The sequence below is a fragment of the Neovison vison genome, chromosome 9 (genome assembly GCF_020171115.1).
Source record: "Neovison vison isolate M4711 chromosome 9, ASM_NN_V1, whole genome shotgun sequence".
In the NCBI taxonomy this organism is placed as follows: domain Eukaryota; kingdom Metazoa; phylum Chordata; class Mammalia; order Carnivora; family Mustelidae; genus Neogale; species Neogale vison.
The window spans coordinates 43,661,319-43,672,357 of NC_058099.1; positions in this window are offsets into that span (position 1 = coordinate 43,661,319).

Genomic DNA, 11,039 nt, shown 5'->3' on the forward strand with positions numbered 1-11,039 from the left:
CCATTGAGGACTGTCATTATGTAGTCATTTATTTGCTCTTTTATGTTGAACTCAAATGAGTTTTGTATGATCATTTTTTTTTTAATTTGACATGAAGTTGTTGATGAACTGTCTGTATTTGCTCTGGTGAATGCTGATCTAAACTAAGTTGGGGCTTCAACTTAGATGATTTTATTTTTATTTTTAAAAAAATTTTAAAGATTTTATTTGACAGAGATCAAAAGTAAGCAGAGAGGCAGGCAGAGGCGGGGTGGGGGAAGGGAAGCAGGCTCCCCCCTGAGCAGAGAGCCTGATGTGGGTCTTGATCCTAGGACCCTGAGACCAGCCAAAGGCAGAGGCTTTAACCCACTGAGCCACCCAGGTGCCCTAACTTTGGTGATTTTTAGTTTGATTATCAATTTCCAGGTAGACATTTTGCCCTTGTTTTGCATTTTTACTGAGAAATGTTGATGAGGTTTGGTCTGGGATATACACTTAAATTTACTTTTTAATTTCTAAATAAAGTACTTTCTGAACAAAACAGATCTAGTTGAGTTTATTTTTGTGTACAGTGTAAGAGAATGGTCGAGTTTCATTCTTCTACATATAGCTGTCCAGTTTTCCCAGCACCTTTTATTGAAGAAACTGTCTTTTTCCCACTGTATATTTTTTCCTGTTTTGTTGAAGATTATTTGACCATAGAGTTGAGGGTCCATATCTGTGCTCTCTACTCTGTTCCACTGGTCTGTGTGTCTGTTTTTATGCCAGTACCATGCTGTCTTGGTGATCACAGCTTTGTAGTAAAGCTTGAAATCAGGTAACATGATGCCCCCAGTTTTATTTTTGTTTTTCAACATTTCCTTAGTGATTCGGTGTCTCTTCTGATTCCATACAAATTTTTGGATTATTTGCTCCAGCTCTTTGAAGAATGCCAGTGGAATTTTGATCGGAATGGCATTAAAAGTATAGATTGCTCTAGGCAGAATAGACATTAAACTCAAAATGGATAAAAGACCTCAACATGAGACAGGAGTCCATCAGAATCCTGGAGGAGAATATAGGCAGTAACCTCTTCGATATCAGCCACAGCAACTTCTTTCAAGATCGGTCTCTAAAGGCAAAGGAAACAAAAGCAAAAGTGAACTTTTGGGACTTCATCAAAATCAAAAGCTTCTGCACAGCAAAGGAAACAGTCAAGAAAATAAAGAGGCAACCCACAGAATGGGAGAAGATATTTGTAAATGACAGTACAGACAAAAGGTTGCTATCCAGGATCTATAAAGAACTCCTCAAACTCAACACGCACAAAACAGACAATCCTATCAAAAAATGGGCAGAAGATATGAACAGACACTTCTCCAGTGAAGACATACAAATGGCTAACAGACACATGAAAAAATGTTCATCATCACTAGACATCAGGGAGATTCAAATTAAAACCACATTGAGATACCACCTTACACCAGTTACAATAGCCAAAATTAGCAAGACAGGAAACAACATGTGTTGGAGAGGATGTGGAGAAAGGGGAACCCACTTCCACTGTTGGTGGGAATGCAAGTTGGTGCAGCCTCTTTGGAGAACAGTGTGGAGATTCCTCAAGAAATTACAAATAGAACTTCCCTATGACCCTGCAATTGCACTCCTGGGTATTTACCCCATACATACAGATGTAGTGAAAAGAAGGGCCATCTGTACCCCCATTGTTTATAGCAGCAATGGCCACGGTCGCCAAACTGTGGAAAGAACCAAGATGCCCTTCAACAAACGAGTGGATAAGGAAGGTGTGGTCCATATACACTATGGAGTATTATGCCTCCATCAGAAAGGACGAATACCCAACTTTTGTAGCAACATGGTACGGGACTGGAAGAGATTCTGCTGAGTGAAATAAGTCAAGCAGAGAGAGTCAATTATCATATGGTTTCACTTATTTGTGGAGTGTAACAAAAAGCATGGAGGACATGGGGAGTTAGGAGAACAGAGTTGAGGGAAATTGGAAGGGCAGGAGAACCATGAGAGACTATGGACTCTGAAAAACAATTTGAGGGTTTTGAAGGGGCGGGTGGTGGGAGGTTGGGGGAACCAGGTGGTGGGTATTGGAGAGGGCACGGATTGCATGGAGCACTGGGTGTGGTGCAAAAACAATGAATACTGTTACGCTGAAAATAAATTTAAAAAATGTAACAAAACAAAACCCAGATCCAGTTGTCTATGTTTAGTTCAATACTGAAGACTTTTAAATTTCCATCCTTGTCCTCTCATCCGTTTCTTTTTAGGATGTGGATGCTTCCCATAATGGCAGGTGTTTTAACAAAAAACTTATTCCAATGGAGCAGTATTCAGTTTAACAGATAAAGGAGCTCTCAGGAGCCTACAGTGAAAGACTTACAGGAAGAAGGGAGTGCAAACATGAAGTTACACTAGGCAGACAGCGGGTTGGTTATTGCCTGGTTACTCTCTTCACGGGTTGGCAGGAGTCTACCAGGGAGATCAACTAACTCGTGCTGACCAGGCCATTCCTGCCTGACTGGTTTAAGATTCCATTTCTGAGAGAGGTGAAACTCTGTCTTGGTTTGTTGATGTGGGGCTTAGCACAAGCATTTTGGGGGCCTGTCTTCTTGTTCTTAAACACAGCCATGCATCATTTGCTATTACGATGAAAAACAACACTCAGTGCTGATTAGTGTAAAAACAAAAGTGATACAAGAAAACTGTTTTGTCGGGCTCCACAGGTCCTGCCATGATACTCTAAAAAAAGAATTTTATTTATTTATTTTTTTTTTTAGAAGAAGAAGCAGCAAATTTGATGTGCTCTTTGTTTATTCTGCAGGTCCTAACTCGTTTCTCCTCTTCATACCCTGACACCGTTATGAGCCCTGGTTCCTTTCCTTTCCCAGTTATGAGTCTGAAATCCATTGTTGACACCAGTCCTATGACTGTTTCCATCTGAACACATTCCACAAATCTGTTAGTTTTGTTTATTTTGCACTGAAATATTTACTTGCTCCAATCTTACCTAATCTTTCTTTAGGGTTTCTATTTTGGGTTTGATTTTCCTGGTATTTCCTTTTTGCCATCTGTCTGACTCCAGTTTTTAAACAATTCTGTTTTCCAGCTTCACTTCGGGTTGGCCGAGCATTCAGATTGTGATGACTGCTTACCCCTGCTTTGTAGAGCTCTCTGGGTGTCCTATTCCTGGCATGTGCACTTGAACAGATTCAGTATGTTCTTCTGTGCATTCTTTCTTTGGGCGGACATGCCAGGGGGAAGACTGCTCTCTGGTTGGGGAGGTTGATGTCATTTTCTGCATGTTGGCATTCCCACCGCTACGTCACTCAGCTCTGGCTGTGTGCACTCTGCCTGTGCGGCCTTTGGCTGGGTGGTTACTGGGCAGTTCTCACTCCTGCACCTGCCACTGGTCTCTTGTCCAGGCCATCCAGGTCACCTGTGCAGTGTTGGCAGTGACCTCCCATCTCATTGTGGGCAAAGTTGCCTAGCCTAAAAGGGTCAAGTTTGGCTCTCCGTTCTCTCCCTGCCATGAATTTGGGTAACCGTTCTTTCAGAGTAGGTAGAGAGGCAGAATCCCCCTAAATTAAATTGCTTACATTACCGGCTTGAGTGACCATACTTGCAGTTGGATAGTGCTGGGTTGGGGTCATGTATTAGAAAAGGAATGAACGAAGCAGATTCAAAGATGAATCCTTTGAATTCTCCATTCCACAGGCCTGTTTGACTAATAGGTAGAATAGGATTACCAGGGACTCAGTGGGTTGAAATCATCAGCTTGCTTTGTAGTTAGGCTAATCACATGTTCTGGTTTACCCAGGCTTTAATCTGTTGTCTTGGCATTTTGGCCATTTAGAACAGATCTTCTACTTTTAAATAAACCACTACCATTAGTATATTAAAATAAGCCATGCTAACACCCCCAATTCCTAGATACATGAAGAACCAGGAAAATGTGATGGTACTAAAAGGGATCAGTTATAGACCAGCAGCCCTCTCCAAAGGAGAAAGGCCACTTATGGCCATCATGTGAAATTCAAAATTAGGTGTTTGAGAAGGTTTCCACACGTCTATTTTTTTAAAATCAAGTAAGATATGCTCCTGTAAGGCTTTAGAAAACATAGCACCTCCCTGACATACCAGTCCTACCCTCAAGTCCTTTCCTTAGAGCCCATCTATTTCCTGTTTTAGCCATTTTTAAAAAATTATTAAGAAACTTTGGTATTTGCCTTCCATTTTTCTGTATAGATACGTTGTTTCTTAAGTTTTGAAATGTAGGTATTATCCTGAGCTGAGCCATTTTATGTCAACTATTGTAAAACACAGATAATAATTAATAGTTATTATTATAAAATAGAGTTAGTTATTATCACTTAATGTAGGATGAATGAATAAGTAAATATATCTAATTCCCTGCCAACTTCAAAATGCTATAATTAGGCAAAGAGGTGAGATATGAAAAATAATTATCAGCCATCATTATGATATTTGTAGAGTTGAATTTCTTGTAGGAGGCAAAATTTACAAATTTCTCTCACAAAACAGGTTTTCACTCTAGTTGTTTGATACTACAATTAACTAAGTCAACCCACAATCTGATTATTACATGTTTTTATCAGGTCAGCTTCTTTTTAAATCTTTTTTTTTTTTTTTTTTTTTTTTTTAAGATTTTATTTATTTGACAGAGAGAGATCACAAGCAGACGGAGAGGCAGGCAGAGAGGGAGATAGAGGGAAGCAGGCTCCCTGCAGAGCAGAGAGCCCGATGTGGGACTCGATCCCAGGACCCCGAGATCATGCAGGTCAGCTTCTTGATAATAGGAATTATCAATGGATCCAGATTTTAACTTCAGGGGGCTTTGAGGACTTAATGGCTTTTAATCCCTGTCTCTTCCATCAGAAATGACTTTAGCTTATTGTGGGCTTATATAGTCTTTGAATTCTGAACCCGGAAACTAGATTCAAGTCTCCGTTCTTTTTATTGACTCAGTAATTTTCAGCAAAATAATTATAATAAATTGTATTTTTTTTCCAGTGGATGAAACAGTACGAGGGTATTGTAAAGATTAAATGGGAAAGCACCTCTGAATTAAAACGTGATAAACCAGTTTTGATTAATGTATTATACACACAGACAGACACACACATACACATGTACTAGGAATTGCAAGTATGGCAGTAACAGATAATCCTGATTTCTTTTTAAAACCATAGTTTTTAAATGTGAAATTTCTCATTTTGGGGTTCCAATTGTGATTAAGGCCTGGGAGATTTCCCTTTGAAGGAATGACTGTTTCTAGAGGGTACCATGCTAGGAGACTATGCTTTGATGTAATTCCTATGTATATCAGCAGAACTGCCATTGCATGACTGCTCATAGGTGGTCTAGTAAGCACCTAGTTAAGTAAACACTGCCCAGGTGTAGGTTGAGCATGTAAAAGGGGCAGAGTGGTCGATGCTTAATAGTTCTGAATGAAAATAGTGGATTCCATCCATCTGTAATCCACATTCACTGGTAACACTTTAGGGCAGGATTTAGCTAAGCAGATTAGTAATAAAGTTGAATGTGAAAATAGGAGCCTTGTAACCCTATTGTTGAGGGAATTTGTTTTTAAAGCGATTTGATAATCCTCTGGTCAGACTGATGCAAGAGTGTGTTCTTATGAAGAGAAGATGCAATTTTCTCTTTATTCCTTAAATTATAAGAGTAGTCTATTAATGCATTAATGAAACAAAACATTCAAATAACATAAAAGCATATAGAATGAAATGTAGGCTATAGACAATATTTGCATCTCCCCAAAATTCATTCATTGAAATATAGAACCCTGAATGTAATAGTACTTGGTGGTGGGGCCCTTGGGATGTGGACTGGGTCAGGAGGGTGGAGCCCCCATGAGTGGGATTAGTGTTGCCTCTTCCTGTGTGCCACCTAAAGTTAGAGCCAGGATGTGGGCCCGCCCCAGAGGATGGATCTGCCGGTCCCTTGATCTTGGACTTCCCAGCCTCGAGACTGTGAGAGAGAAGTTGTTCACAAGCAACTCAGCCTGTGGTGTTTTGTTGTATCTGCCTCAATGGACTAAGACAATGTAGACATCGTCTTGTTAGCCTCCTCTCTCAATTCCTTTCCCCAGAGGTAACCACTGTTCATGTTTTTAGTATTCCAAACTCTTTTCTGTGAATTTATATAGACATATGTCCTATCCTTTGTTAACACCACTACTTCCAAGTAAAAGAAGGCTGCCCTCAGCTTGCTTCTTTTTTAAGAAGTAACTCAGGTTGTCAAGTCAAAGCATCCTTCGAATGAAATGGCTGTTTTACTACTTCTATCAGAACCTTAGCGTATTTCTTAAATTTTCTAATCTCACAATTTGCTCACTTGTGAAACTCAAAGAAAAATACTGTGTAAAGTTGTAAGGAGTCAATTAGGAGGGTATTTGCAGGTTACTGAAAAGAATAAATACATCCTCTACGGACTAGAATGATGGCAGTAACAGTGTTTAGTTCCCATCTCTTATTTTTGGCCCTCATCAGCTTTCTTTTTTTCCACTGTCAATTAGAATTACTTTAATAATGTGTTTCTATCTCCCTGAGGAAGATGTTGGATCTGTAGTATTAGAAATTATCAGGGTGGAATGGAAAGAAAGGTTTTAGTTTTTTAAGTCCTAAAAAATTGGAATTGGACAGATAGAAATACTGGATCATCTAGTGTAATACCCCTCCCTCCTTCCCTCCCTTTTTAAGGAAGAGTCCTTTAAATGAGATATAACTGGAGCAGGAGGTAGAGTGGGGGGTGGGGCTGTGAACAAAGTAGAGTCTTATTGCTCAGCCTCCATTTTGTTTTCTGAAAAATCTGAGGTGTCTCCCCCAAATCCTTTATGAATCTGGAAAATGACCCATCTCATCCAGACCTTTCTCTTATGTAAGAAGGAGAACATGTATTACGTTCTTCATTTCAAAGTCCGATGGTCATCTGAAGTTAGGGTGTTCAGCCTGACTAGAAGTTGCCACCTTTGACCTTTCAACTAGAATACACCCCACCTTGAAAAATGGGCCAGTCATTGCTGAAGCTGCAGGTGTTCATGGTCTGTGGGGCTGCAGTCCAAATTCTAGGACTCCGAGTAGCCAATGACCTCTCCAGTGGTTTATCAAAGACTCCTCAATTTTATTCTGACATTTAATCTTCCACAGACGCCATTTATTGCTTCATCTTCCTGAGTAACGTGGACACTGTCACTTAATTAACCCACCATTTGACTGCATGTTTAAAACTGTCAGGTGGGAAGTAAATTTAGTGCTGTCTTATGATTAATAAAATGCTAAAGTCTCATTTTGTGAGAGCCATGTAGCTGGCACCTGAACAAAAGCTCCCAGGTTTGTTGTTATTTGGCTTGAAATTGTATGGTCGGACAGGGGGAAAAAGCTCTCTTTGTTTTTATATATTTGTTTTATAAAAGCAAGTCAGTATATGTGTGTGTTGAGTGAGTGTTTTTGGCTAAACTTACAGAGATATGTCCTATCTTAAATGAATTATTGTTTTTTCATAGGAATGCTTTGATTCCTATGAAATGTTTTGGGGTTCTAAAATTGATATTTGCGTATTTATTGAGTGATTATTCATGCTAGGTACAGACCTAGGCTCATTTACACATACTCTTCCAATGAAACTTCACAATAATCTGAGAAATAAGTGTTGTTCTTCCCATATTACAGATACGGAGACAAGGCTCTGAGATGGGTTGTTAACACACTATCATGTGCCTTAATACTGACAGAGAGGAGAGGGAAATACAGAGGTTTTTATGTCTAAATTCAGTACTTCTCTTTATTCCAGTGGTGGGATTGCTTTAATACCAGTGAAATTATTATGCTTTGTAGCAAATATGGTTGGAGGCCTGGGTCACTGTTCATTTTTTTTCTCCTGCTTTATGCCTCCCTCTTACAAAGATATTGGTGTTGGTTAGCCCCAAGACCAGTTTTTTGTTCATTGACTTGCTAAGAGAACTCACAGGACTCAACATACATTTGCACACATGGCTAAGACTTACTACAGTGAAAAGTTGCAAAACAAGATCATCAAGATAAGCAAAGGATCACGGTATATGGGAAAAGTCTGCAGGAAGCCCGGTGCAAGCTTCTGAGGTCCTCTCCCAGTGGAGTCACAACAGATGCACTGAATTTTTCTAGTGATGTGTTGTGATGGTGTATCAAGGATTGTCTACTGGTGAATTAAGGGCTCAGCATCTACTATGTTTTGGGGGCTAGTTACAGATGCACTCTGACTAGCATGTAACAAAACTCCAGACTCCCAGAAAGGCAATGCATGTTCAGAATGAACCACATTGTTGACACAATCAATTTAGGCACAGTGAGTTCTTATTATCATTTAAAAGAGATTTTATATCTGAGTAGGGAACTACATACCAGTAAAGTTCTCAGATGACAGCCAAAGGTCAAGTGTAGTAGCAGGCCTTCTAAGGATAGCCGTCTCTGGGCTAATATTGCTCATCCCCACCACCCACCCTGAATGCAAATGATCTCATGGAATGATCTTAAGTTAAAATATTTTGTCATTTGTTGTTCTTGAAATTAAGTCAGAAAAGGAGTAAGACTCATGCCTTGGAGTGCTGAAAGGGATGAAATGCATGTCAGAAATATGCCAAAACCTCATTTACTTAGGTATTTTTCTCTTCTCTATCTTTCATTTATTTTACTCTCAAAGTGTTTACTGAGCACCTGTTAGGTTAGGAAACCACAGAGCATAGTAATTAAGATCCTAGGCTATGGATCCAAATGCCTAGGTTTAAATTCTCATTTTGCCATTTATGACTTACCTGAGTCTTAACTTTTCTGTGGTCGGGTGTTCACGTCTGTAAAATGGGGATTATAATAGCCCCTTCCTTAGAGGATTAGAAGAGATCCAATGAGTTAAGAGGCTGTTGGCTTAATGTTATGTGCATAATAAAGGTGAGCTCCTACTACCATATTCCACGATTGAGCTGGCTCTGGGTGTAGCATGATGAATAAGACACGTACGGTTCGTAATAGAACTGTTAGTCTAGAGGGTGATGGAGGCAAACACGCATGAAATAATCTTAGAGACTGATAACTTCTTCAGTTATCTGTAAAATTTTGTATATTAGGAGAGCACATTGAAGAAACAGAATCCAACTGGAAGATAAGTGGATGTCAGAAGGGAGAAGGAGAGGTGGGGAGTGGATGGAGATTGTCAGGCCAAAGGACATCCTATGCAAGAGGCATTCAAGGGGAGCACGGGGAGAGCGAGAATTGTGTATTTGAATAAATAATACATGGTATGGCTGGGGGAGAGACGGACTTGTAGGCTGAAGCAAGGACCATATAATAGGCCTTGTGGGTCCTCTTTGTGAGTTTTTACTTAGCCTGAGGATAATGAGGAGTCCTGCAGGGACCGAAGTTAGAGACTCAATCCTTTGGAAGCACAAGTTGAGATGCTCAGGAGGCAACTTTCTTCCACCTGTGTGACTCCCTTTCTGAGGATTGAATTGTCACCTCCTCTTAGCAAAGGATAGCAGTGACTCTCTCCCTTTGCACTTCCTTCCTGGGTGGAGATTGGGAGCATTCTGGGCCAGGGCTGAGGCAATTTTAGGGGCTGCCAACATTAGATCAGACGTGCTTCAGTTTGTCTCACACTATGAGAATTCTAGACATGAGCATAATAAAAGGACAGAATGGGGACACTTGGGTTTATTCATGTCTCGTGAAACTGGTGAAAGAAAGCACCTATCTACAGTACAGTCTGGCCCGGTAGACTGAAGCCCGGTGGATGGTATCTAGGCTTCAGGAGGACATTTGATTCTGTGGTTTCTTGACCTCTTGAATTTTTCGATTGATAGTTTCTTCCATTTTCTTCCCATATGCTCCCTTTGTAGTGGTCTGCCTTTATGCTTTGTTATTTGCTTTTAAAATCCTGCTCATACACGTAAGGAAATTGTTTGTTTTGAGTGCATCAACCATAATAATGGATATGTCATTATTTGTAGGTAAAGGGAAGTGAAAATTAGTATTTACTTGCTGTTTTTGGCTGCTTTTTACTTTGGTTATATTGCCACTTGTCTGTAAGATACATTTTTCCATTCGGTTCTAAGTAAAAATGTCATCTTAGGCTAATAATACAACATATAACCACTAAACTAAAATTTCTAATTGCTTTTTACATGAGGCCATTGTACTATTTTTTAGGCAAAAGGGTCCCCTCCCAAGTCCCCATGTTATAAAAAGGTTTTATGCCTGTCTGTGTCTGCCTGACTTTATCTTTCTGTCTGTCTGTCTCTGTCTCTGTCTCTCTCTCTCACACACACACACCCATATTCACATAAATACATCGACTGAGGGATTCACAGGCAACTCGGTTACTTTGGATCCAGCCCTCAGTTGGCACAGAGAAGCCCATAGTCTCAAGCATTTATTCTCACATTTTACACAGGCTAACCGGGGTAGAACTTCTTCCCATCTTTCCCCCTGTGTCTCTGAAATCAAAGGTGACTGAGCATAAACAGAGGGGATGTTTGTGGACTGGGCTGCTGCTGCTGGTACAGACAGGGGCTGCTTCAGAGTGAGGAGGATTGAGCAACAGAGGCACTTTGATAGATAAAAGACAAGTCAATTTAAGTGTCAAATCTTCTTCTGTGAGCATGAACATGAAAGATATTGCATCATGAAGTAATTTTATTCTCAGAAATATAAATGTCCATTTTCTTCTAATGCATGTTTCCAGAGGTTCTCATGAATTAGCCCAATTCTGACAACCGTTGCATAGGACAGCTGAGGAACCTGCTCCTAGGTCTGGATCTTGCTGTTGGCTAGGGTAGCCAATACCCATGGGGGCTATTAAAATTAATTAAGATTAAATAATGTTAAAATTTTGTTCCTCAGTTGCACTAGCCCCATTTCAAGTGCTCAGTCACTCCGTGTGGCTAGTGTCCCCGCTGACCCAGGTAGGGAATATTTCCATCAGTGCAGTGAGTTCTGTTGAGCCATACCTGTCTGGATGTAACGTGCGATATTTCACTT